We start from the raw sequence: 25,861 nt of genomic DNA, 5'->3' as shown, positions 1-25,861 counted from the left end.
ATGGCATGAGAAAGCAATTATAAACGAGAAGGTTCTGGAATGATAAATAACAATCTCCCTCCAACCTACTCTACCAACATAATATTCTCAACAAAAGATGTATAGCCCACAGAGTCTTCTAGGGACATGTGTAGACCTCTAAGGATCTGGCAGTAGTGTGTGAGGTGCTAGCAACCAAAGTTTAGGGGGATTCATCTAATCTGAGAATGAATCCCCTGGATTTTCAAAGTCTCAATTTCACTTCTGATCATATAGTCTAAGAGACAATAAAAAAATTAGTTTGCTATAATCCTCCTTCTTCTTGCCAGCTTCTATTCCATCACATAATTTCTCAGTGTCCTCTCTGAAACCTGGGGCCAGTATCATAACAGCCTTCTTGCAGCCACCCTGAAGAGTAATGAATAGAAATGAGTTATAAATATAAAATGCTGTATAAATCTTTTAGCACCACAGACTTGGATGTTTTAAATACACAAAGCACAGACTAATAAGACTATCAATCCTGTCTCCAATGTATAGACATTTAGAAAGTGGGATCCCATCCATCGTTGACTCTTAAAGCGTCAGTTTATAAAGAAAAGTCTGTGATTTTTACCAGTATAGAGAAGTGTGTGACCTTTTGTCTCTCTGTCTAGGGCTAATTTAATGAATTTTCCTGTATATACTAACACCTTATCAAATGTGGTTACATTTTATCTGCAATGCAGCTCATCAGTGGTTTCCTTAATTCTAAGAGCATTCAGTTCCATACTTCCCTGTTAGAATCTGCCTACATTGGAAGCATCAAAAGAAGTAAATATTGATGATGGTGTTGTTTTTATATTATATTAGCTAACCACTTGAAGAAAACACGATTTAAATGTAAAAGAATCAAGGCTTGCAGTTTTAAAAACTTAACAGAGTACTATTTTCAAATATGTTTCATTTTAATATTGAATAACTTAGTCTTTATTAAGAACTCGATGTTTTTTTCATAAAGAGTTACTTTATTATCAGAACAGTATGGTTTCCTATGTTTAAGGTCTACTTATTATATTATTTTTACAAGTAACAAAGTTCCTTCATTTTTTCTAAGCAAGTATACATGAATATAAAAAGCTGCTGACTTCACACTGCCCAGCCCACCCCACCCTTCAGGGTCACTAGGAAGTTATGTCCTTTGAGCAGCCTCCTGCAATAGCCACAGTTTTCTCTTTAGCTTGGTCTTGAACTAGCATTCAGTCATCCTCGAGCTGGTTTCTTTTCATCTCAAGAAAATCTATTAATTTATGAGCATCTTCCCCAGTAGAGAGGTCTATGAAGTCTTTGGCCAGTCTGTAGCTCAGATAGGGGCTGGGCTACACTGTAACTTCACTGTTTGTGCAACAGAAAGCTGGAGAATCCTGCTCTGGAGAATCTTCTTCACTAAATCACCCTTGAAATTTTTCCCAGATATCAGTTCTTCCCAGGTAAACAGCAGTGAATCTGTAACTTCATCAAATGGTTTAAAGTCAATTAGCCACACCTTTCCCCTACTGTCTCTGTATATATCAAATACAAAGTCTTTATCTAGGAATTTATATATATTTTTCTTGAAAAAGTCCTGTGTGCATCTGCAAAGTTTTTCCTTTTGTTTAGAAATATGATCATAGTATTGTGTGTAGTTTTTGAGAAACACCAGTAAACTTGTTTTTCTTGACAAAACACTGTAACTCAGCCCCTGGAATTAGTTCATATCATTTTTGTAGAACAAGCACATATTCCATACAAGAATCTGGAGAATCATCAGTATGGTGAATAAATGGCTGAGTGAAGTTATGGGTTATGAAATCAACTCTTGAAAAGGAGAAAGATGTTGCTGAGGGTTTTACACTTCAGAGTGCTATTCATTGCTGCCCAATACACATCCCTTGGGGCACTACAGTTCAGCTTGGGAAAGACACTTCCACTCAGGGAATTGATGGCTTCCTAAACTGTAGTGCTAAACTGGGGAAATTCTGGTGTCTTAAACATGACTCTGTTCTCATCATCATACCACTGTATTTCCTCTGCTTCATCTTTACTGTTTGGCTGATAGCAAGTTAGTGGATCTTCCTTTCCGAAACCACCTCATTCCATCATCAAGTAAATAATCTTTCACATTCTGAGGAAGTGGAAGAGTAACAAACACTCTTGATGGTGAGGCTTCAGAAGAGCAGTTACCACATGGAGAAATGACAGTGCAACACATGCTCCTTCTTCATCCTCCAGCAGCTTATGTCCCTAGGATTCAATATTTTAAGTTAAATTCATCTGGGGTTTGTGAAAATTGGCTTGGTTTGTTTGTCTGTTGTTGAAATAGTAATACTCAACTGTTCCCATTGTACTTAAACATCTCAAAGTCAATCACTAAGCCAAGCATGGGAAGGAAAGATGGGGAGGGAATAGGGTGGGGATCAGATAAGGGCTAATTGGGTGATGTGTACATGCATATCTCCACAAGTCTTTTATCCCATTAAGATGTATGACTACAGTGCACCAATAAATAATTTAAAAATAAAATAAAATATAAAAAATAAAAATGAAAAAAAATCGCAGGCTTATACCTACAAAAATAGTTCCTATGAATAAGAAATCCCTGTTAAAGAGGAATGTGCATGTTTGTACAACTAACTTCAGGACCTTTGTATGGAACCTTCTGGCATAAAATTCTAAAAAATGAAAGACATTTAACCAGTAGCCCTGAAACCAGAAGTATCTGCATAATCTATTAGAAGAGAGATGTGTTGTTCTTATCAACTGGATCATTAGCATACTGATGCAGTGCCTTAGTAATCTGTCTTCCAATGTCCAGCACTAGTATTTGTGGAAATAATGGAAAAGAAATATATGTCCCTGCTAGTCTAGTTCTTGTAGCAAAATTGGTACCATTCCATTTCAAATACATCTTCCTGTCAATCTCTCAGTCTTAGGCAAGTCTGAAATCCTGGAGAATATTTTTCCAGTTTAGGGAGATAAATAGCAATAGAGTTATTATCTTTTCGTTTTATATTATAAGCTTGAGGAAACAGTGTTCTTGTAGCCTTCTTAGGTGTAAAGGAAATAATACAGTAGACCAGCCATCTCATTTTCCCGTAAATCAAAATTGAACTAAAAAAAAAACTTTCTCCAGAATGAGAAAACATTACTGACTTCCACTTTCCTTGCTGACCTCCTTTCTCAGAGTCTCCGTTTCTCTCATAACTAGCTTACCCAACAGGACGAATTTTCAAAGGTACATAATGTACACAGAATACTGACTACAATTGAATAAAGTACCTCAGAGAAGCCATCATTGTAAAGATGAGCAACCTTTCCAAGACCAGGTTAACCTAACTTCTCGATTAAATCCATGTATGGATTTATTCAAAAGCAAACCCAACAAAGGCCATGAGGATTGAGGGGGGGAGCATTAAGTCCTCAGTTTTCACAACAGAAATACAACAAGATAACAGTCTTGAAAGTTATCAGAGTCCATTCTGGATTAAATATATCTTGTATACTTTCCCCATCTCAGCATTCCCAACAAGATAGATGAAGCCACCTAATCCCCAGTGATTCATCATGACTTTTCTAAATAGCAAGTCTTCTCAATATCATTTCAAAGCAAAGAGCCTACTAAAATTTGCGCTGCTTTCTTATGGAGATACATTAGTTCAGGGAACAATTCTAGATCAGCACTGACCTCTAGATCTGACAGAGAAATTTTAGTTATCACTATAAAAATATTTTCAGTTACTTCGTGATTTAAAAGACACCCACCTATGTATTGGTGAATCATCACTGCCATTTCTGGCCAAGATTTTCTTGTCTCTAGTGATTCTCAACTGGAAATGGGTCAATAGAAATTTTTTTTTTTTTGCAGGTCTGGGGATGGAACCCAGGGGCCTTTGTACACCCCCTGCCCTATTTCTTATTGTTTATTTTGAAACAGGGTCTCACTAAGTTGCAGAGGGCCTCACTAAGTAGCTGAGGCTGTCTGTGAACAACAATCCTCCAGTCTCAGCCTCCCGAATGCTGGGATTACAAGCGTGCGCCACCACGCCAGGCTAATAGAAATGTTTAGAAATATATTAACAAGAAAATACTTTTGATCAACATGATATCTTCTATGGACTTTTCTGGATAGTTTGGAGACAAAGTTTTCTTTTTTAAAAGGCAAAAATTAACTTGAAACCCCTAATTTCAGATTATTAAGGGATGTTTTCTTCTTTTCTAATCTGATTAAAACTTTGAAGTTCCAGTTACAGAAAGAGGCTTATTATATTCTATTTACCAAGAACTAGTCCCCTATAATTATAGCTTCAAAGTGTTTTCTAGGCTTCATACACTTGTCCATAAAAAGAGCAGTTTGTAGAATAATGATGTTTCCTTCAAAAAAATAAACGACCAAAACCACTTTAGCTTCAGAAATTCAAGCCTTTGTGACTGCTTACAGAAATCTGGCTCTTTCTCACAATATTTTGTGGCCAGGGCAAAATCAATTATTCAATGACCTGGGTATAGGGATGGTTCTCTCTAGTTTCAAGAAGGGAAGAATGCCAGGACCACAAATGCTCCCAAGTGAAAGGCTGTGCTTGATGTGTTTATCATAGGAGTTGGATAATGTCTCCGGGCATCAATGCCAGGAGTTTTGTTTTGTTTTAAATTTCATCATGCTTTTAAAGCCATTTTTCTTTCCACAAGCCCCTTTAATGCCTTTGAATAGAACCATTCTCCTTAGTCATCCAAGAAGAGAGAGAACAGCATGAGCTCAGTGCCACACACAAGACTCTACCTCCCCCTGGCTGGAGGGAGGTGGCTCTCCAAGTACATTATATGTGCAACCTTCAGTTAATTCCACTCACATTGTACCCCTCCTGGTAATGAAGACAAATAGCACTGCAGTCTTTGGGCATATAGCCTCAGTGTTTACTTCTGGTAACAGCCAAAGATATTCTACTCAGATTCCGAAAACTATAAAAATTGCCTTGGAGGCATTTTTTTTTTACTATCTCCTCTTTCTACACCATAGAGGATGAAGACCACAATGATATTTAGGGAAGCTGAAACAGAAAGGAAGGGTACAGAACACCTACATTCCTCTACCATCTGGCTTCAGACACCCTTTTATAGAGAGTTAATTGCAAATATTACTTACTAATTGCAAACATTACTTAGTAAATATAACAGATCCCCTATCCTCCTTGCTTATGTCCCCTCAGGTACCACCCCATTTGGGCACCCTGCCAACTGCCAGCATCTGGCTGTTTTTTGTCCTTGGATTTTCTGTGGCCTCAAACTCCTCAGGCCTTCTGTATCTCCATACATACATGGGCCAAAATGCCAAAAAATAAATACCTTCACACAACAACAGCCTTTGACTAATGATTACAAGAAGATGGTGTATAAGTATTCCAGTGTCCTCATCCCTCAGCTGCAATAACTGTGGTTTTGTCCCACATACGCCCCTGGAGTCTCTAGTGGAACTAAGCTCTAGTAGTATAATGTTGCCTTTTTTTTCTGAGTTTTCTTCCTGATTTTACTTCCCTACTCTTCTACTCGTGTCACCTGAAGTCACATTCTTCTTTTTTCTTTTTTTCTTTCTTTTTGGTACTGGGAATAGAACCCAGTCACATTCTGAATAAACTACCTACACTTTAATCTGTGAATGTCAGTTTACTTTGAAGAGACTCTAAGAGGATAAGACGCTTTGCTAGATGAGGTTTATAGACATATAATCTCCTATTTTTCATATACTTGCTCTGTATAAGTATTAGCCTTTTCAAATGGTTTCTTTATCATATGATTTAATTTTTATTTATTTCATTTGAATGAAAATAGTGGGGCCAGCTCTAATATCATACCCCAGTATCTGCTTTTTTCTCTTGTTTCATGTTGATTACTATTGCTACCACAACCATAGGTTTAGCCTCACTCAGCTTCTGGGTCTTCATAAAGGTCCACAAATACACACAAATATACACACACATACATGCATGCATGTACACATGCAGTCACACACACAAGCACAAAAACACATGATTGACACTTTTATACTATATGTTCCTTTGGAAGTCTGTGGACACATATCAGAATATTTTTAAGTTCATAAAGTAAATATATAGGATTACAAAGGAAGGAAATAATCACAATTAACTATGTTTGGTAACCTGGACTTCATATCATATAAAAACATATTCCCATATACATACATAAAGGTTAAAAGAACTTCAGTTCTTATTACTTCTTTTCACTTTTCACCATAAGGCAGTGGGACTTATCATTAAATTAGGATTTCACAGTTACTGATTCCCAGGGCTCTTCAGATTTCCCAGTAGCAATATCAGGGCGAAGATTTTGCATCCCACAGGACAAGTCCTCATCCACATAGCTCCTGATATAAGGTTCTACTCCTGCCTTTTCTCTCTTTCCTAGGTAGAGCCTACTCATATTAGTGTGTACCCTATGGCTAGTCTGCTGTTCTGACATGAAATTGTCACCTTCCTTGGTTGTTGTGGCTCAAGTTTTCAATACTTCCTCCAGTATACATCCTGATTATACCTCTAAATCACTGATTAAGACCTTCTGGATTATGAACAGAGATATCCTTAATAACACGTGTAATCTTTTTCAGAACACTTCAATATAGAATGAACAATACAATTGTGTTAATTTTAGTCTGCCCTTAAGAACAATCAGTGTTCCTGATTAGGAACCCATACCCCAAGAACAATGAAGTAACAATAAGAAAGGACACTCTAGGGATGTCTTCTATAAATGCTGCCACTATCTTTATCTTCCATCAACACTGGAAATTTTGCTAATTAGTATAATTGATAGTAGAAATGAATTTTCATTAATGAAATTTATGTTTCTGATTAAGGTAAGAGATGTTCAAATGAGTTCTTGTAGGTGAAATCAGTGATATTCAAGATAGGCTAAAATATTTAAAAGACACTACCTATCTTTGAATAAATAACATAGGAGAATCTGGAAAATTTTTTACATTTACCATTAGTTTTGGCATATTACATTTAACATTGCTGTTTTTCTACACTATTCTTTATCACCTTTCTATAATGGGTGGTTTGTCAAATCCCACCACTACAATAATAACTTATTTGCTTCCGGTAAACATTTTATGAAAGTTGCTTTTGAAACACTAGAAAAGACATATTGGGAAATTTTCTCTTTTGCAGTCAAATAGCTAATTTTTCTGTAGTATTGGGGGTGGAACCCAGGGACTTTTCTACTTCCGGGCTACACTCCCAAACCTATTTTCTATTTTATTTGGAAACAGGGTCTCACTAAGTTGCTGAGAGCCTCACTAAGTAGCTGAGGCTAGCTTTGAACCTGAGTGATCCTTCTGTTTCAGCCTCCCAAGAACTGGGATTACAAGAGTGTATAACCACACCCAGCCAAATAGCTAATTTTAGCCAGCTTGTTAATAAAATTTTATATGCATATCAGATTTTGATTTGATACTTACTACCAAGTTATAGAGAAGATGCTTTCTCCTACCTGTTGGTTGTTTCTCAGTTTTGGTGGTTTCTGAAATATTCTAAAATGACCATAAGAACTGTGAGGATCAGATTGCATTATACCTTCTCACCCTACTCCGTATTCATAAAATAGTATATTTTATGTTATGCAAAAGACCATTATCATCATGTTGAATGTCCTGGTGACAACTGAGATTGTTTTATCCCATTGGATTAAATTCTTTGGTCTCAACTCTCATCTTGGTTGAGTCTTTCCCAACCCCCATCTTTTCCTTAATGATAAATTTGGGCCCTTTTGTGGCTGGTCCCTTATAGTTATTGGTACCAGATCATTCATTTATTCACTCAAAAATTAATAATTGAACAGCTTCTAAGTATTATGCAATGTTCTAGACCCAGGAGATTGTTTAGTCATAAGACAAATATGATCTTGTGACTAAACATGAGTAAAATTGTGAGCAACTTAATGAAATAATTTCAGATAAGACTAAATACTGTTAAACACATAAGAGATCAGGAATCACACTATAGCAGTGAGTTGGTTGCTTTGGAAATTATGGCTAAAGAAAGCCACCCTGAGGATGATCTGTTATTAAGCAATGATCTCATAATATTTTCCACTGAGCCTTCTATAGTTATAGTAAGATTAGTAATCAGAGGGATTTGCAATAGCAGGTAGCTCTGAGTTTATTTTTAACCTTTTAATAACAGCCAGATCCTCATCAGTGCCTATACTTCACCTCTAATCAAAGGGCATCTAATAAAAACATGAAAGAATCCACAAAGGAACTAAGATCCATTTAGCTATCTTGAAGCAATAAAATGCACAATTAACACTGACTTTTTTCATTTAATTGATCAGTTGTATCAGTTTGTACAGGCCAATTGGTTTAGTATCTTGTAGTCCACAGACCAAGAAAATCAGTCAAAACTCAGCTTAACTTAATTAGCATTGATGGAACACTGAGAATTGTAAAATCTGAGATTTAGAAGTGCCTTTAGAAACCAGGGTAGCCAGGAAGAAAATGAGTTCCACCAAGTTAACCCCAAAATGCTCACCTGAAAGGTCTTCTGTATCTTTATTACTATATATTTTTTTATTTAATATATAAAATATTCTACTGAGAGCAATTATACTATAATTTAGTTGGCCACTATCTTATTTGAGATATTTGAACTGTTTTTTTTAATTCTATCTTGAAAAAACATCTTAATGCAAAAGGCTGTTCCAGAATTTGGATTATGTCCTTATGCTAAAGTCACAGGAGAAAAATCACTACACCAAAGGATTTGAATAATTTTATAGTTAGTAAATACTAAAGTTGTTGCTTTCTGTAAAGCTTGTACTAATATTCAAAGCACCAGTAATAGAAAAGAAGTATATGATTCAATATATTCTTACCAGTATTCATTTAACCTCATTTTTTAAGGCTTTACTAATTAAGTAGGTAAAAATGTTACCACTTTTTTGTGGTACTGGGGATTGAACCCAGGGGCATTCTACCTCAGAGCTACACCCCAGCTCTATTTTATTCTTTATTTTGAAATAGGGTCTCACTAAGTTGCAGAGAGCCTCACAAGTTGCTGAGGCTGGTCATGAACCTGCAATCTTCCTGTCTCAGCTTCCCAAGTGTAACAGTGCCACACCAAAATTCTAACAGTGCCCCCACTGGGCGTCAAAACTGTAACGATGTGAGATGGACCTGCAGGTTTTTGTTTTTAGCCATATTTAGAAAAGAATAGCCAGAAATATTTGCTGTAAGCTTAAGCAATTTTTATTATTACTAAGGCAGAAAGAAGGGACAGAAATTATAAAGCACTATAGAGGAGTGACTTGAAAATAAGACACTGAAGTTTTTGAATGCAAAACTGTTTTTATAAAGATTTTCTCTCATCTTTGCTTAACCAATAGTCTTACTGAATGACTAGATGGACTAGCCCCCACCCATTTTCTGGGGTAAGCCTTTTAAAGTGATTATGAGGATTTACTATACTATCTTACATCCAAAAGCTTAAACCCTGCAAATGTGGACCTGCCCTGGTCTCTGGTGCAAGACCAAAATATGTTACTTAGTTATCAGAGTCAGGGATCTCATGGTATCTGCCCTCTTCTGTTTCTTGGGGAGTTTTAGCCTATCTGCTAGAAGTTATTTACTATGTAAACTTGTCTTTAAAATATGAAGGCCCTGGGCTACAACTCTTTTGTGTTCTTGCTAATCACTTTTGGTGCCAGGAACTCTGTGGGGTTCCATTTCTGCCTGAGTGCCTACACTGCACCCAAGCTCTGACTTTCTATATTTGGGAAATACCAAAGCTATATTCAAATCTATTTTGAAGCCATTTCCCAATACCGGCACACCAAGTACTGCGATTACAAGCATGTGCCACCACATCCAGCTCTTTTAGTAAGCTACACATTTTATTAAGTATAAATTTACTTGTTCAATTTCCTCTTTTGTGAATTATCTGTTAACATTTTTTTCTTGTTTATTTGTTGATCTGAAATCTAGCCACTTTGTTTGGACCCCTTATAGATTATAAGTGTTGACCCTCAGAAATTTTTGCTGTAAATATTTTTCCAAGTACCATTTTCTTTTGTACAGAATTGTAAAGTTACCTTGTCCATCTTTTTATTTGTAGCTATATTTAGTCATTATGTCTCCTTCATTGCCTATATTAAAATATTAAAGCACTTTTACTTCTATTTAAATTTGTATATTATATATTTAATATCTTTTTATTTATTTATTTTTATTGGTGCATTGTATTCATACATCATAATGGTATAAAGATAATACTTTTGTAGACATACATGAACACATCGCCCAGTTAGCCCCTACACAATCCCCACCCCATTCCCTCCCCATCCCTCCTTCCCATGCTTGGCTTAGTGCTTGACAGCTAGTATTATAGCAATTTATCCAATATTAACAATGATAATCTCACATAACAGTTTCATTTGTCTGATACCAAGCTTTTGATGACTTAACAATAACATTTCAGTACTTCTTTTTGCTTTCTTTCTTACCAGAGAATATTTTTTTTCTTTTTTTTTTAGGTGAAACTATCATACATTTATTTATTTTTCAGAAAAAAATCTATCCTGATATGGAATATGGACTCTAGATACCCAAAGCAATCTCGAAGAAGAACAAAGCTAGAAGATGTATATTTTCTGATTTCAAACCATATAAAGCTACAATAATTGAAACAGTGTAGTACTGTTATAAAGGCAGATATATAAACCATTGGAGTTAAACAAAAGCCTAGAGATAAATTCTTCCATATATTGTCAAGTTATTTTTGACAAGGTTTCCACGAACATTTGGTGGAGGAAATAATAATCTTTTAACTAAATATTGTTGAAAAATAATAATTACATGGAAAAGAATAAAATTGGACCCTTACTTAACACCATATACAAATATTAACTCAAAATAGATAAAAGACCTAAATATAAATCTTAATACTATAAACTTTTAGAAGAAAATCTGGGTCACAAAACCTCACAACATTGAAATTGGCAGTGATTTCTTGGATATGATTTCAATGGCACAGGCAACAAAAGAGTAAACAAACTCCCTAAAAAATAAAAAAAAATATTGTATATCCAAAGACAATGTAAACAGAGTTAAAAGTTACTGATAGAATGGGATAAAATATTTTCAAATGCTATATCTGAAGGTATATTAATATTCCAACTAGAAATCTTAAAAATTAACAACAATCAAAGCAAACAATACAATTTAGAGATAGGTAAAAGACTAATATAAATAATGAATCTCCACAGATAACCAATCTTAGTTGTCTGTTGGATGGAAAATCTTGTTTCTCTGGTTCTGGTGTGTGTTACCTATTTCTTCTTTGTAGTTAATCTGAGTATTTTCTCTAGCGCTGGTTTTGAAGACATAAATTCCTTCAGTTTCTCTTTGTCATGGAAGCTTCTTATTTCCCCATCTAATTTGATAGAAAGTTTTGCTGGGTAGAAAATTTTTGGCTGGAAGTTGTTTTCTTTCAGAGTTCGGAGTATGTTACTCCAAGCCCTTCTGGCTCTCATGACTTGGTTTGGGAAGTCTGGAGTGATTCTAATTGGTTTGCCTCTGAATGTCATTTGTTTTTGTTGCCTTTAAGATTCTCTGTTTGGCTTCCACATTGGTCATTTTGACAATTATGTGGCATGGGGATCCTCTTCTCTGATCCTAACGGGAGTTCTATAAGTTTCCTGGACCTGTGTATCGACCTCTTGCTCTGTTTGGAAAATTTTCTGCTATTTCTTCCTTGAAGAGATTGTTGATCCCTTTGGTTTCACCTTCTTTTCCCTCCTCTATTCCAATTATTCTTAGCTTAGCTCTCTTAAAATGGGCCCATATTTCTTCAATGTCAGATTCCTGCTGTCGGATTTTTTTTATCTAAATTAGAAACTATGCGTTCATTTTTTGAATGATCATCTTCTAAGAGCGAGATTCTATTCTCCATGTGGTCTAATCGGTTGTTTGTACTTTGAATTGAGGCCTTTACTTCATTAATTGCATCCTTTATCTCTTTTTGACTCTCTCTGAATTCTTTTCGAAACACCTCTATTATTTCTACAGTTATTTTCCTGATTTGATCTTCTAGAAATCTCTGGATTTCTGTTTTATCAGGTTCTGATGTTGTGGGGTTGTGGGCATTCATTGCTCCATTGATATTCCTCTTTCCCATTATTTCGGAAGTTTGTGCCTTCTCTGGGTATATTTAATATCTTTATTGAGGTATAATTGACATATACTACCACAATAATAAATATAGTGAATATAACTATTACTCTCTATAAGTTTTGTACTCTCTTCCTTTTGTCCCTCTTGCCTGTTCCCCCAACCCCTTCTATCCTCAGGTAACTAATAAGTAGGCATTATACATTAGATTTCATTTTTTTTAAATTTTAAATAAATGGGATCATAGAGAATACTCCCTTTTGATTTGCCTCATTTCACTCAGCATAATTATTTTGAGATTCATCCATAATGTAGTGGCTATCAATTGCCCATTTATTTCATTCATGAGTAGCATTCTCTTGTATGGACATACCCAAATGTTTATCTATTCATCTGTTGGTGGATATTTTGCTCCTACAAATTATAAACAAATCTTCCTATGGATATGTGCTTTCATTTCCCTTAGGTAAATGTCTAAGTATGAACATGGCTGAATCCTAAGCAGTAGATGTAAAATAATTTAAGAAATTATCAAACTGTTTTCCAAATTTGTTGTATCATTTTATATTTCTACCAGCAATGTAGGAAAGTTCCATTTCTTCCACGTCCTAACATTTAGTACTTGTTGCCATTCCAGTGGATGTGCAATAATATTTCATTGTGGTTTTGGTTTATATTTTAATAATATATAGTGACGTTAAGCATCTTATCATGTGATGGTTGGTCATCTATGTATAAAAATTTCAAAAGATTGTGTTGTCTGGATGAAATGAGTTTTTATCATTTTTTATTGGTGCATTATAATCACACATATTAATGAGGTACAGTATGGTAGAGGCATACATGCACATATCACTCATTTAACTCTTCCCAATTCATACCCCATTCCCTCCTTCTCCTCCCTCCTTTTCATGTTTGGCTTAGTGATTGACATTGACATGTTTGTTAATGTACATCATGTGCATTAACATAGTAGTATTCTTATTATTCTTAGTAATATTCATAGTAATATTCTTATTCTTAAATCTCTGATATTAACAAAGCTACTCAAACCTTATTTGATTAATATTAGCATGGTATAGTTTTTCTTTTTTTGCTGTATACCTATTTGTTTCTTGTTGGATATTGCATTTTTATGCATTCTAACAATCTCTAATTTTTAACTGGGATAATTTGAATATTTATATTAATAAAATCATTAATGTGGATAGATTCAAGTCTAGTTTGCTATTTTCTCTTCAGTCCATTTGTTCTGTTCACTTTTTCTGTCTTAAGAATTTATTGAATATGTACTTATTCAGCATCATCTATTTTGTTATCTTGCATCTCTGTTCTCTATTTTCTTATTTCAGTAATTCCTTTATATTTATATCATACTTCTTTAACATATTTATTTTCTATTGAGTATGATTTATTGTATAAAATTTCATATAAAAACTTTTACTATAGTATAAAAACTCACTTATAGCTGGGTGTGGTGGTGCATACTTGTAATCCCTGCACTTGGGAGGCAGAGACAGGAGAATTGTGCCCAGAGGTAGAAGGGTTTCCAGGAACCCCAGTACCACAAAAAAAAACCCTCACTTATAGTATATAAACTTTATTTTTTTAATTTTATTGGTACATTCTAGTCATACATCTTAATGGAATAAAAGACTTGTGTAGACATACATGCACACATCATCCAATTAGCCCTTACCCAATCCCCAGTCTATTCCCTCCCAATCCCTCCTTCCCATGCTTGGCTTAGTAATCAACTTTGATATGTTTAAGTACATAATATACTTTAGAGGGTTTACTTCTTTCCCCCTTTATGCTCCCAGTTAGGTCACCTTTTTGCTCCTCTACAGGGTCTCCTTCTTCTTCTAGATTTTCTCCTGTTACACATTTCTCCTTAGCTTTCCCATGTTAGGAAAAGCTTCCAATTTATTCTTTTTTTGTGACTGACTAATCTCACTTAGCATAATGTCTTCCAGTTCCATCCATTTCCCTGTAAATAATGTAATTGTGTTTTACTTTATGGCTGAATGAAATTCCATTGTGTACATATCCCACAGGTCGTAAAAATCTTCCATTCTATTTGCTCTCGTTTGAGGTTCTTGATAGTTCCTTTTGCTGCACAGAAGCTCTTCAGTTTTATGCAATCCCATGTATTGATTTGCCTTTTAGTTTCTTGTGCCTTTGAGGTCTTGTTGAGAAAGTTTTTAACTGTGCCTATGTGATGCAGTGTTGGATCTATGCCCTCTTCAAGGAGCCTCAAGGTCTCTGGTCTATCTTCTAAGCCTTTGATCCATCTTGAATCGACTCTTGTGCAGGGTGACAATATGAGATTTATTTCCATTTTTCTGGACATGGTTAACCAGTTTTACCAACACCATTTGTTGAATAGGCTATGTTTCTTCCAGTGTATTTTTGGCTCCGTTGTCAAAATTTAATTGGCTGTGTGTGGATTTGTTCCTGAGTCTTCCATTTTGTTCCATTGGTCTATGTATCTGTTTTTGTGCCGGTACCATGCTGTTTTATTACAATAGTTTTGTAGTATAGTTTAAAGTCAGATACTGTGATTCCTCCTGCATAATTTTTGTTGCTGAGAAGTTCTTTGGCTATTCTGGGGTTTTTGTTGTTCTAAATAAACTTAAGAATTGTTTTTTCTATGTCTGTGAGGAATGATCTTGGTAATTTAATGGCCATTGAATTGAATCTGTAGATCACTTTTGGGAGTATGGCCACATTGATGATATTTATTCTGCCTATCCATAAACATGGAAGATCTTTCCATCTTCTAAGATCTCTGATTTCTTTTTTCAATGTTTTATAATTTTCTTTGTAGAGGTTTTTTACCTCCTGGGTTAAGTTTATTCCTAAGTATTTTATTTTTTTGTGGGAAATCCTGAGTGGAAGTGTTTTCTGAACTTCTTTCTCATTGGATTTATGGTTGGAGTACAAAAATCTATTGACTTTTTAAGATTGATTTTGTATCTAGACACTTTGGTGAATTTGTTGATCAGTTCTATAAGTCTTTTGGTTGAGTCTATTGGGTGTTCTAAGTATAGTATCATGTCATCTGCAAATAGTGAAAGTTTGAGTTCAACCTTTCTTATTTGTACTCCTTTGATTTTTTTTCTTGCCTTATTGCTCTGGTTAGAGTCTCAAGTACTATATTGAAGAGAAGTGGTCATAATGGAATCCTTGTCTTGTTCCTGTTTTTAGGGGGAGTCTTGAAAAATTTCCCCATTTAATATGATGTTGGCTGTGAGCTTATTGTAGATTGCCTTTATGATGTTATGGTATGTTCCCTCTATTCCAATTCTTTCCAGTGCTTTTATCATAACTGCATGTTGGATTTTATCAAATGCATTTTCAGTGTCTATTGAAATGATCATGTGATTTTTGTCTTTGGTTCTGTTTACATGATAAATTGTATGGATTGATTTTTATATGTTGAACCAGCCTTGCAACCCTGGGATGAACCATAACCTGGTCATGGTGTATGATTTTCTTGATGTGATTTTGACTGCGTGTTGCTAGTATTTTGTTTAGCAGTTTTGCATCCAAGTTTATTAGAGATATAGGCCTGTAGTTTTCTTTCCTTGGACTGTTTTTATTTGGTTTTGGTATTAATGTGATGCTGGCTTCATAGAATGTATTTAGAAGAGTCTTTTTTTTTCTATTACATGAAATAGATTGAGGAGTATCAGGATTAACTCTTCTATACAGGTTTTATAAAATTCATTTGGGAAACCATCTGGTGGGCTTTTCTGTGATGGTAGGCTCTTTATTGCTGTTCCAATCTATTTGATTGATATTGGTTGGTTTATATTTTTATATCTTCTTGACTCAGTTTAGGAAGGTTGTATTTATCCAGAAAATTGTCTATTTCCTCCAGATTTTCCGTTTTGTTGGAGTATAGTTTGTGAAATTAGTTTCTGATAATCCTTTGGATTTCTAAACTGTCAGTAGTAATGTCTCCTTTTTTATCTCTTATTTCATAATTTGCGTTGATTTTCACTTTTTTTTAGTTAGGTTGGTTAGTGGTTTATCTTGTTAATTTTTTCAAGAAACCAGCTTTTGGTTTTGTTGATTTCTGTATTGGTTTTTATGTTCTACTTCATTAATTTATGCTCTAATTTTAATAATTTCCTGTCTTCTACTGGCTTTGGGCTTAGATTGTTCCTGTTTATCAAGGGCTTTGAGGTCTGTTATTAGGTTATTTATTTGAAGAATTTTTGTTTTTCTTATGTGAGCACTCAGTGCTATAAATTTTCCTCTTAATACTGCATTCAAAGTGTCCCACAGGTTTTGATATGTTGTATCTCTATGTTTTTTGTTTCTAAAAATTTCTTAATTTCACCTCTTACTTCTTCTATGACCCATTCTTCATTTAGAAGTGTGGTGTTCAGTCTCCACATGTTTATGTGGCTTCTCTGAGTCTTCTTATAGTTGATTTCTAATTTCATTCCATTATGGTCTGAAAAGACACAGGGAAGTATGTCACATTTTTTTAAGTTGCTAGTGCTCACTGTGGCCCAGAATGTGATTTATTTTGGAAAAGGTTTCATGAGCAGCTGAGAAAAAGGTGAACTCTGCTATAGTTGGGTGAAATATTCTATATGTGTCCAACAGGTCCATTTGATTAATATTGTTCATTAGGTCTGAAGCATCTTTACTGACCTTTTGTCTAGAATATCAGTCTAATGGTGTGAGAGGTGTGTTGAAGTCACACAGTATTATTTTATTGGGATTTATGTCACATATAGGGATAATGTCACAAAGAGTTCATGAAAGTAGCTGCACCTATGTTTGGGACATAAATATTATTATCTATATTTCCTTTCTGGATACTCCCTTTTACTAGTAAAAAAAAATTACTGTCTTTGTCTTTTCTAATAAGCTTGGGCTTGAAGTCTAACTTGTCTGATATCATAGTTGCTACTACTGCTTGTCTTCGAGTTTCATTAGCATGGATTACTTTGCTCCAGCCCTTTACCTTAACTTTGTTACTATCTTAACTTGTAAGGTGCGTTTCTTGCAAGCAGCAGATAGATGGGTTCTGTTTCTTAATCCATTTTGCCACTTTATGTCTTTTTATTGAGGAGGTGAGGCCATTTACATTCAGTGTGATTATTGAGAGATGCTTTATTATTATTATTATATTATTATTATTATTATTATTATTATTATTATTATTATTTTGGTGGTACTGGGGGTGGAACTCAGAGGCTTTCTACCCCTGGGCTATACTCCCAGACATATTTTATATTTTATTTGGAAACAGGGTCTCACTAAGTTGCTGAGAGCCTCACTAAATAGCTGAGACTGGCTTCAAACCTGTGCGATCCTCCTGTCTGAGCCTCCCAAGCACGGGAATTACACGCGATTGCCACCATGCCTGGAGAGAGATGATTTTTAATTCCTAACATGTTGAGATTTTACTTCTGTTTGAAATACTGTTTGTTCTTCTTTGTTTAGTTGTCTGTTGAATGTAAATTCTTGTCTCTCTGGTTCTGTTGTGTATTACTTATTTCTTCTTTGTAGTTAATCTCTGAGTATTTTCTCTAGTGCTGGTTTTGAAGAAATAAATTCCTTCAGGTTCTGTTTGTCATGAAAGAATTTTATTTCTCCATCTTATTTGAGAGATAGTTTTGCTGGATAGGAAACTTTTGGCTGCAAGTTGTTTTCTTTCAGACTTTGGAATGTATTACTCCAGGCCCTTCTGGCTTTTATGACTTGATTTGGGAAGTCTGGACTGATTCTAATTGGTGAGCCTCTGAATAACACTTGGCCTTTTGTTTTTGTTGCCTTTAAGATTCTCTCCTTGGCTTGTACATTGGTCTTTTTTTTTTTTTTTTTTTTTTGGTGGTACTGGGGGTGGAACCCAGGGACTTTCTACCTCCTGGCTATACTCCCAGACCTATTTTATATTTTATTTGGAAACAGGGTCACACTAAGTTGCTGAGAGCCTCGCTAAGTAGCTGAGGCTGGTGGTGAACCTGTGTGATCCTTCTGTCTTGGCCTCCCAAGCACGGGAATTACAAGCGTGCACCACCACACCTGGCTATGTTGGTCATTTTGATTATTATATGACATGGGAAACCTTTTCTCTGATCTTTCCTAAAGGGGATTCTATCAGTTTCCTGTACCTATGTATCAAGCTTTTGTTCTATATTTGGAAAATTTTATGCTAGTACTTCTTTGAAAGGATTGTTGATCCCTTTGGTTTCACCTTCTTTCCCCTCCTTTATGTAAATTATTCTTAGGTTAGCTCTCCCTTCTTTTCCCTACATATGTTCTTGGGATCGGTAGTGATATTCCCACATATGTGTATAATGTCAATGGAAGTGTTTTCTTTGTTAATTCTCCCTCTTCTCACCATCACTCTCCTCTGGACCATCTTCCTAGCTCTGCTGAGGTTTCATCTCCATTATCCTGAGGTCACCTTTATCCCAATTAATCCCTGGTTTCCACACATAAGAGAAAACATGACTTTCTCCTGTCTGTGACTAGCAAATCTCACTTAGCATAATGTTTTACATGTCTATCCAATTTCCGGAAAATGTCATAGTTTTATTATTCTTTATCGCTGAGTAGAATTCCATTGTGTGTATGTCCCATAATTTTGTAATCTATTCATTAGTTGATGGCCACCTAGGTTAGTTCCATAATTTGGTTAAAGCAAATTGTGCTGCTATAAACATGAATATGCATGTACGCTATTATATTCTGATTTCAGTCCCTTTGGCATGATACCCAGAAGTGCTATGGCTACAACATATGGTGGACTCATTCCCAGTTTTCTGATGAATCTCACACTAACTCTCCATAGCAGCTATATTAATTTACAATCCTACCAGTAGTGTAGAAGTGTGCCTATTTCTCTACATCCTCACCAACATTTATGGTTCTTTGTGTTCTTGATGATTGCCATTCTGATTAGGGTTAGATTAAATCTCAGTGTATCTTGACTTGTATCTTCCTGATTGCTAATGATGTTGAACACTTTTCATAATATACTTATCAAATATTATATTTATTCTTCTGTGAAATGTCTAGTTCAATTGCCTATATTTTGATTGGGCTGTTTGTTTTATTAGTGGTAAGTTTCTTAAGAAAAAAATATATATCACTGTATGTATATCAGGAGTAGCTGGCAAAGATTTTATCTCATTTTGTTGGGTCTTTATTAAAGTTCTTGATGGTTTCCTGTGCTACACAAATATATATACCAATATAATATAATAGAATATATAGAAATAAATTCACACACTTGAGAAAAGTGGTTTTTCATTTGTATAAAAATGGAATTAAAATCCCTACCTCTCACCCCTCCATAAGAGTCAACTCAAGATAGATCAAAGTCTTGGAAATGAGACTAGAGACTTTGAAATTACTAGAGGAGGGCATAGGTGCAACACTCTAACATACATGCTCAGGTAGAAACTTCCTCAATAAAATTCCCAAAGCACAAAATATTAAAGTGAAGATTAATAAGTAGGATTATATTCAACTAAGGAGCTTCTGTAAAGCAAAGGAAACCATCAAGAATCTTTGTAAGATTTTTCTTTTTGTGACTGACTAATATCATTTAGCATAATGTTTTCCACTTCCATTCATTTCCCTGCAAATGACATAATTTTGTTCTTTTAATGGCTGAGGAAAATTCCATTGTGTACATAGCCCATAGTTTTATAATCCATTCATCTGTTGATGGGATCCTCTGCCTAATATGCAGAAGCCAGGGAAAAAATGGGTCATAGAACTCTAGACAAAGAAGGAGAAACCTTAGTTAAGCAAATAAATCAACCTAATAGAAAGTGATGAGGGGGGAAGATATGTTTATGATGTTCCTTCATAAACATATCAAAGCCAAACATGAGAAGGAGGGAGGGTGGAGGAGATGGAGTGCAAAGTAGGGAAGGGAAGGGCTAAATGAGTGATATGCGCATGGATGCCTCTACTATCTTATAACCCATTAATATGCATGATTGCAATGTCCTGATAAAATATAAAATAAAAATAAATTTAAAAGGACCTTTATAGAGAGACTTATTTAACTGAGTACTCTTTTTAAGTTTCACCTATGTTTTAACATTGATCATAATTTTACTCATTTTTTGTATCAATAATATTCTACTGTATGTAATATACCATGTGTTGTTTGTGCACTCTTCTCTCAATGGACATTGGGTTGTTTCTACATTTTGGCTATTGCAAATAACATTGCTATAAATAGAGTTGTACTAGCATATGTTCAATTCCTACTTTCAGCTTTTTGGAGTATACCTGGAAGTTTAGTTGCTGAGTAATATTTTAATTTTATGCAAAAGAGTTAATAATCTTTTTAAGATATTTAAATTGTGATTTAAATAATTTATATTGACTTAAAAACTATTATGCAGATCTGCATTCTTTTGTGAAGGTTCATTATTGTTAAATGTATATTTCTAAATATTAACTTTGTGTTCATGCACTTAAAGTTTAGAATAAAATTGTCAACTAGCAGAAAAGAAAATTGAATTCCAGGTCATCTAAAATATAACTCAGAGAGAAAATATTTAGTCTTTTCTTCCCATAATATGTCACAATTTTCAATTTATTTAGATATTTTCAATGAAACAAAATTTGTAGTTTTATTTATTTGGTTTTTATGCATCTCTTGCTGTGTGTATTCCTTCTTGCCTTTAAGAGCATTATATTTCTATTGAATGTACCTTTGTATAATTATATTCCCTTTATTATAAATGCATAGAATACTATTGACTTATGAGTGTTTGTGATTTAGCTGAATGCCTCAGATTGCTAGGTATATATAATTGTGTCACCTCAAAGTAAGAATTTTGTGTATTATTTTCCTTTATTTCTCTTATTTCTTTAAAAAATTTATTGTATAAATCAAAATTTCCAAAATGTTGCTATGTAAAACAATGAATATACAAATCTATGAATATATATATATATATGTGTGTGTGTGTGTGTGTGTGTGTGTGTGTGTGTGTGTATACATTTGTTATTGTTCTTGAGTTTACAATAACTTCTAAAGATTTTATACTGATTATAACGATTACAGGTTTATGATAAAAACTAGTAATGAGAACACCTTTAATTTCTTTTTAAAGTTCCTTTATTTTGTTTGTTTTTGCAGCAATAGGGATAGAACCCAGAAACATTGTACCTCCAAGCTATACCTTCAGACCTATTTTATTTTTTAATTTGAAATAGGGTCTCATTAAGTTGCCAAGGGGCTCACCGAGTTGCTGAGGCTCTCAGTAAACCTACGATCTTCCTGTCTCAGCCTCTCAAATATTGGGATTTCAGGGCTCTGCCACCACACCCAGTTTTAAATTTACTTTAAATATTCAATTTTAGCAAATGCTTTTCTGCAGCTATTATATTATCTATCTAATTATATTAGTGCATATCCTTATACTTTATCATTCCTGCATGTCTGAGATAAGCCCCGCAGGTTATTCTCCTATCCTTATGCTTTGCTAGTATCTTCTCTAAGGTGTTAATGTGCATTATTAAGTTTATGGCAGGAAAGAAGCAGAAAATCATGTGTCACCCTACAGCTAACATTGAGGGAGAAAATCTATAAGAATAAAAGGGGGTAGTGCTCTTATAAAACAGCAATGAAAAAGATAGTTTCTATAGATTTTTTCTTACTATAAGTCATTACAGGCTGAATTCCTTAAAATTATGGTGACTAGCCATAACTATGAAGTCCATTTTGAGAATTAGAAAATTAAGTAAAGTTTTGGGGGGCGTGGTGATGCATGCTTGTAATCCCCATGCTTGGGAGGCAGAGACAGGAGGATCACGCAGGTTCAAAGCTGCACTGGCTTAAGAGATGCTGTTTCCAAATAAAAATATAAAAATAGGTCCGCAGCCGGGCGTGGTGGCGCACGCTTGTAATCCCCGCGCTTGGGAGGCGGAGACAGGAGGATCGTGCAGGTTCGAAGCCAGCCTTGCTGGCTTAAGAGACCCTGTTTCCAAATAAAAATATAAAATAGGTCTGGGAGTGTAGCCCGGAGGTAGAAGAGCTTCCAGGAACCCTAGAACCACCAAAATAAATAAATAAATGAATAAATAAATAAATAAATAAATAAATAAAATAAAAATAAAAATAGGTCCGGGAATGTGGCCCAGAGGTAGAAGGGCTTCCATAAACCCCAGTACCACCAAAAAAAAAAAAAAGAAAGAAAGAAAATTAAGTAAAGTTTTAACAAGAAAGCATTAAATACATTTTTATGACTGTAACAGAATTCCTTCTATAATACACACATTGACCTGTCCATAGAGTATGGGTCAAGTGGGAAACAGTGGCATGAAATTAACTTAAAGCTTTCAGATATACATTTTTAACTAGACTATCATCAAAACTATGGTTCATAAAAACAATTTGATTGATAAATTTCTGTAGAAGCAAGAAAATGAGCTATACCTCTCTTAATGCACCATACAGTACACTTGTTTTTTGTTGTTCTTTACTATTGCTCTGTGACATTTTCTTGGAAATAGGAACTGATTTTTATGTGTTCTTTTACTTATTATCATCAGGGCCAATGACACATTAAGTATTCTATAAATACCTGAATAAATTAAGAGAAAAATTGGGTCATAATAGGTGAGTACTAGAAATAGATAAAATGAGGCTTTAAACATGGCAGCAGTAAAAGTAATTAGAGAACAGTTATTTTTTGTCCTTTTAGATGAAAAAATATTTACAATTTTCTATGTTGTAATTTTACATAAAACAAGTATATTAAGTTTATCTAGGGCTTGTGTCCATTGCCTTATACCAATAATTTAGAAATGCTTTTGTTATCCAAATGTGGTCCCTTTGGCAATTGAAGTTGCAGGAATCATATCAGTTTGCATGATCTCATTAATCTGATTAGAGTTGTGAGTCTGAAGTAATTTCTCTCAATAGACACCTTTTTCCTAATAGAACTCATAATTTTTAGAGCAATTTTGGGCTCATAGCAAAATTGAGAGAAAAGTATAGTTTTGTCCCATATAAGTCCTGCCCCCACACATGTATAGCTTCCCCCATTATCAACACTCCACATACGCATAGTACATACATTATAACTGATGAATCATATTCACACGTCATTATAACCAGAATATGTAGTTTATATTGTTTCACTCTTGGTAGTACATATTCTGTGAGTTTGGACAATTGTATAATGACATTTATCTGTCATTATAGTAATCATACAGAGTAGTTTCACTGCCCTGAAAATCTCCTGTGATCATCTTCATTTTTCTCTTACACCAATTCCTAGTAACCACTGATCTACTTTATGGTATCCCTAATTTTGCCTATTCAAGAATGTAAGATAGTTGGTATAAGAAAGCCAGTAGCCTTTTCAGACAGTCTTTTTTCCTTCAGTAATGTGTATTTAAGGTTACTTCATATCTTTTCATGACTTGATAACAGAATGAACACTTTGAGAAGAGTCTATGCTCACAGGCCAAGTCCAGGGTTGTAGAATAGGAAGGCTGGTCTCCTAACCATCTGAGAACACTTGCACCAGGGGAGAGTGGTATCTGGAAAGGATCCAAGATACCAGAATAAGGCATTGATGGAAATTAAATATAGCCAAGGTTCCACAGGCTACCCCCTACCAATGAGCAAGCCAATGTGTATAAGGGATCCTGATAACCTGGCACTAAGACACTGGTCTGAAGGATTGGAGAACCTTACAAGGGCAGAAGGCCTGTGGGAGGAAGAGAAGAAAACAGCACAAAATGTGAATTATACCTGACAGAGCTCTTGATTCCATTGATGCAAAGCCTTGACTGTTGGAAGGACACCTTTACCCTAGTGGATAGGGAGGGAAAAGAACTGAAGGGCCCCAAGGTACCATCACAAGGCACGCATGATGGCCAACACTTCACCAGTTTCCCCAGTAAGCGAGAAGACTAGTGAGAGTAAGTATCACTGTAACCCTCATTCATAGACAGATTGGTACCCAGAAGGTAGCCAAGAACACCAGAGCCAGGATATGATTGTGGCTGAAGGACCCAGAATTCTGCAGCACATAGGCATGCTTGAGGCCCAAAGCAACCCTAAAAGTTCTCCCAGATAGAGACCAGGTAGATCCTTGAGATACCAGGACTATGGGTACTAGGTAACTGAAAGTTCATCTGGTTATACAGCAAGCTGGAAGGTTTGTAACCTGAAGAAGACTGAAACCCTAGTATTAGTATAGACTGATTCCTAGTAGGTCTCCATGGAGCATTAGTAAAGGAATAATAATATCCAACAAGAGCTACAGTTACTCAGAACGAGGACAAACTTGTGTCCTAAAGCATCCTGCCTGATAATTTTCTGTCTCAGTCCTTTAGCAGGCTGGATGTCCAATATATTAATAAAAAGCCTGAAAACCAAGAGATAGGCTAAATTCTGTCCTAAAGGACCCACAGAGAACCACTACAAGGCACAAATGGTGGCCAAATGGTTCAAGATTACCTAAGCTCCAATCAATCCTAGGACTCAAATTCCCCCAATTTCCTGTTGCAGGCATAAAGCACTGGTTTACACAGCCCTCATGACCCAGCATTCAGGCAGGATGGTGGCCAGAGGCCCCTGGGAGGGGGCAAGGGTAGAATTTGTATAACCAGGAGATTATTCCTGTCTATACCACAAGGGTCATGAAGTGTTCCAAAGGAATCTCCTTACTATAGCACAGAGGCCTGCCAATGGTCTGAAGGGGCCCCATAAATCTAATGGACAGGAAAACAAAATAACCTAAGGTTCCTAGAGTACCTTCAACCCTAAAGGAAGGCCAAAAGTGTCTCTTCCCCATCAAGCAGAAAGGCAGGTATCCTGAGGTCCATCACGACCATATCACATGAGCAGGCTTGTGCTCACAGGCAATTAAAAATCTAGTCCTAAAAGAAGTGAGGTCTTCCCTGGTAAGCAAACAACACTGTAAGAACAGCCTTATAACTCATATAAGAAACACTAAGCTATCATCCAGATGCAGTGGTACATGCCTGTTATTCCAGTACTTGGGAGGCTGAGATAGGAGGATTGAGGGTGGTAGGTGTGAGATCAGCCTCAGCAACTTAGACCCTCATTCAAATTTTTAAAAAATCAAAAGGGCTGGGGGTATAGATCAGGGATATATTATGCCTGGTTCTATTCCCCAGTAGTATAAAAAATTAAAAAAATTAAATTAAAGACAAGACAATTAGTTTATTCTAGTTTATGCTGCTCTCTCACAGGATCTCTATTCAAATACAGATATCAATAGAAGAATTAGTACAACCACCATCCAACTCTTTAGGAAGCCCTCTTGAGCATCATTTCAGTGGCTATTGTAGTTGGTAATGATTTCTCCAAGAATGTATGGTGGAAGTTTGGGTTTTTACTCCACCAATCCATTTTGTTTGTGTTTCTTCCAAAAATAGAGTCATCTTTCTCATTAAATCATTTACTTCTGAATCCACTCAGTAGGAGTGCAGCAGAATTACTCAACCTGGACTACTTGTTGGGCTCAATAATTACTTGTTGGAGTTGGGAAGTGTCCTGTGCATTATAGAATGGTTAACAGCATTCTGGTATATCCTCTCTAGATGCTGGTAGCACTTCTGCCCAATGTGACAGCCATAAATATTTCTAATCATTGCCAAATATTCCCTAGGGGAAATATTTTCAACTGAGATCCACTAGATAAC

The 25,861-nt window shown here is 35.3% G+C and overlaps 1 pseudogene across 1 annotated transcript; it reads right to left on the bottom strand.

The window, feature by feature from the left end:
- Positions 1-1,217: 1,217 nt before the first annotated feature.
- Positions 1,218-2,222, bottom strand: LOC308279233 (translation initiation factor eIF2 assembly protein-like; annotated as a pseudogene). Its single transcript has 2 exons — positions 1,658-2,222; positions 1,218-1,548 (listed from the first exon to the last, which is right to left on the bottom strand). The product of its transcript is annotated as a translation initiation factor eIF2 assembly protein-like (transcript).
- Positions 2,223-25,861: the final 23,639 nt, after the last annotated feature.

The sequence above is a fragment of the Muscardinus avellanarius genome, assembly GCF_963383645.1.
Source record: "Muscardinus avellanarius genome assembly, chromosome: X".
In the NCBI taxonomy this organism is placed as follows: Eukaryota; Metazoa; Chordata; class Mammalia; order Rodentia; family Gliridae; genus Muscardinus; species Muscardinus avellanarius.
Note: the sequence above shows the minus strand (reverse complement) of the source record. Positions and strands in the feature narration are given on the sequence as shown.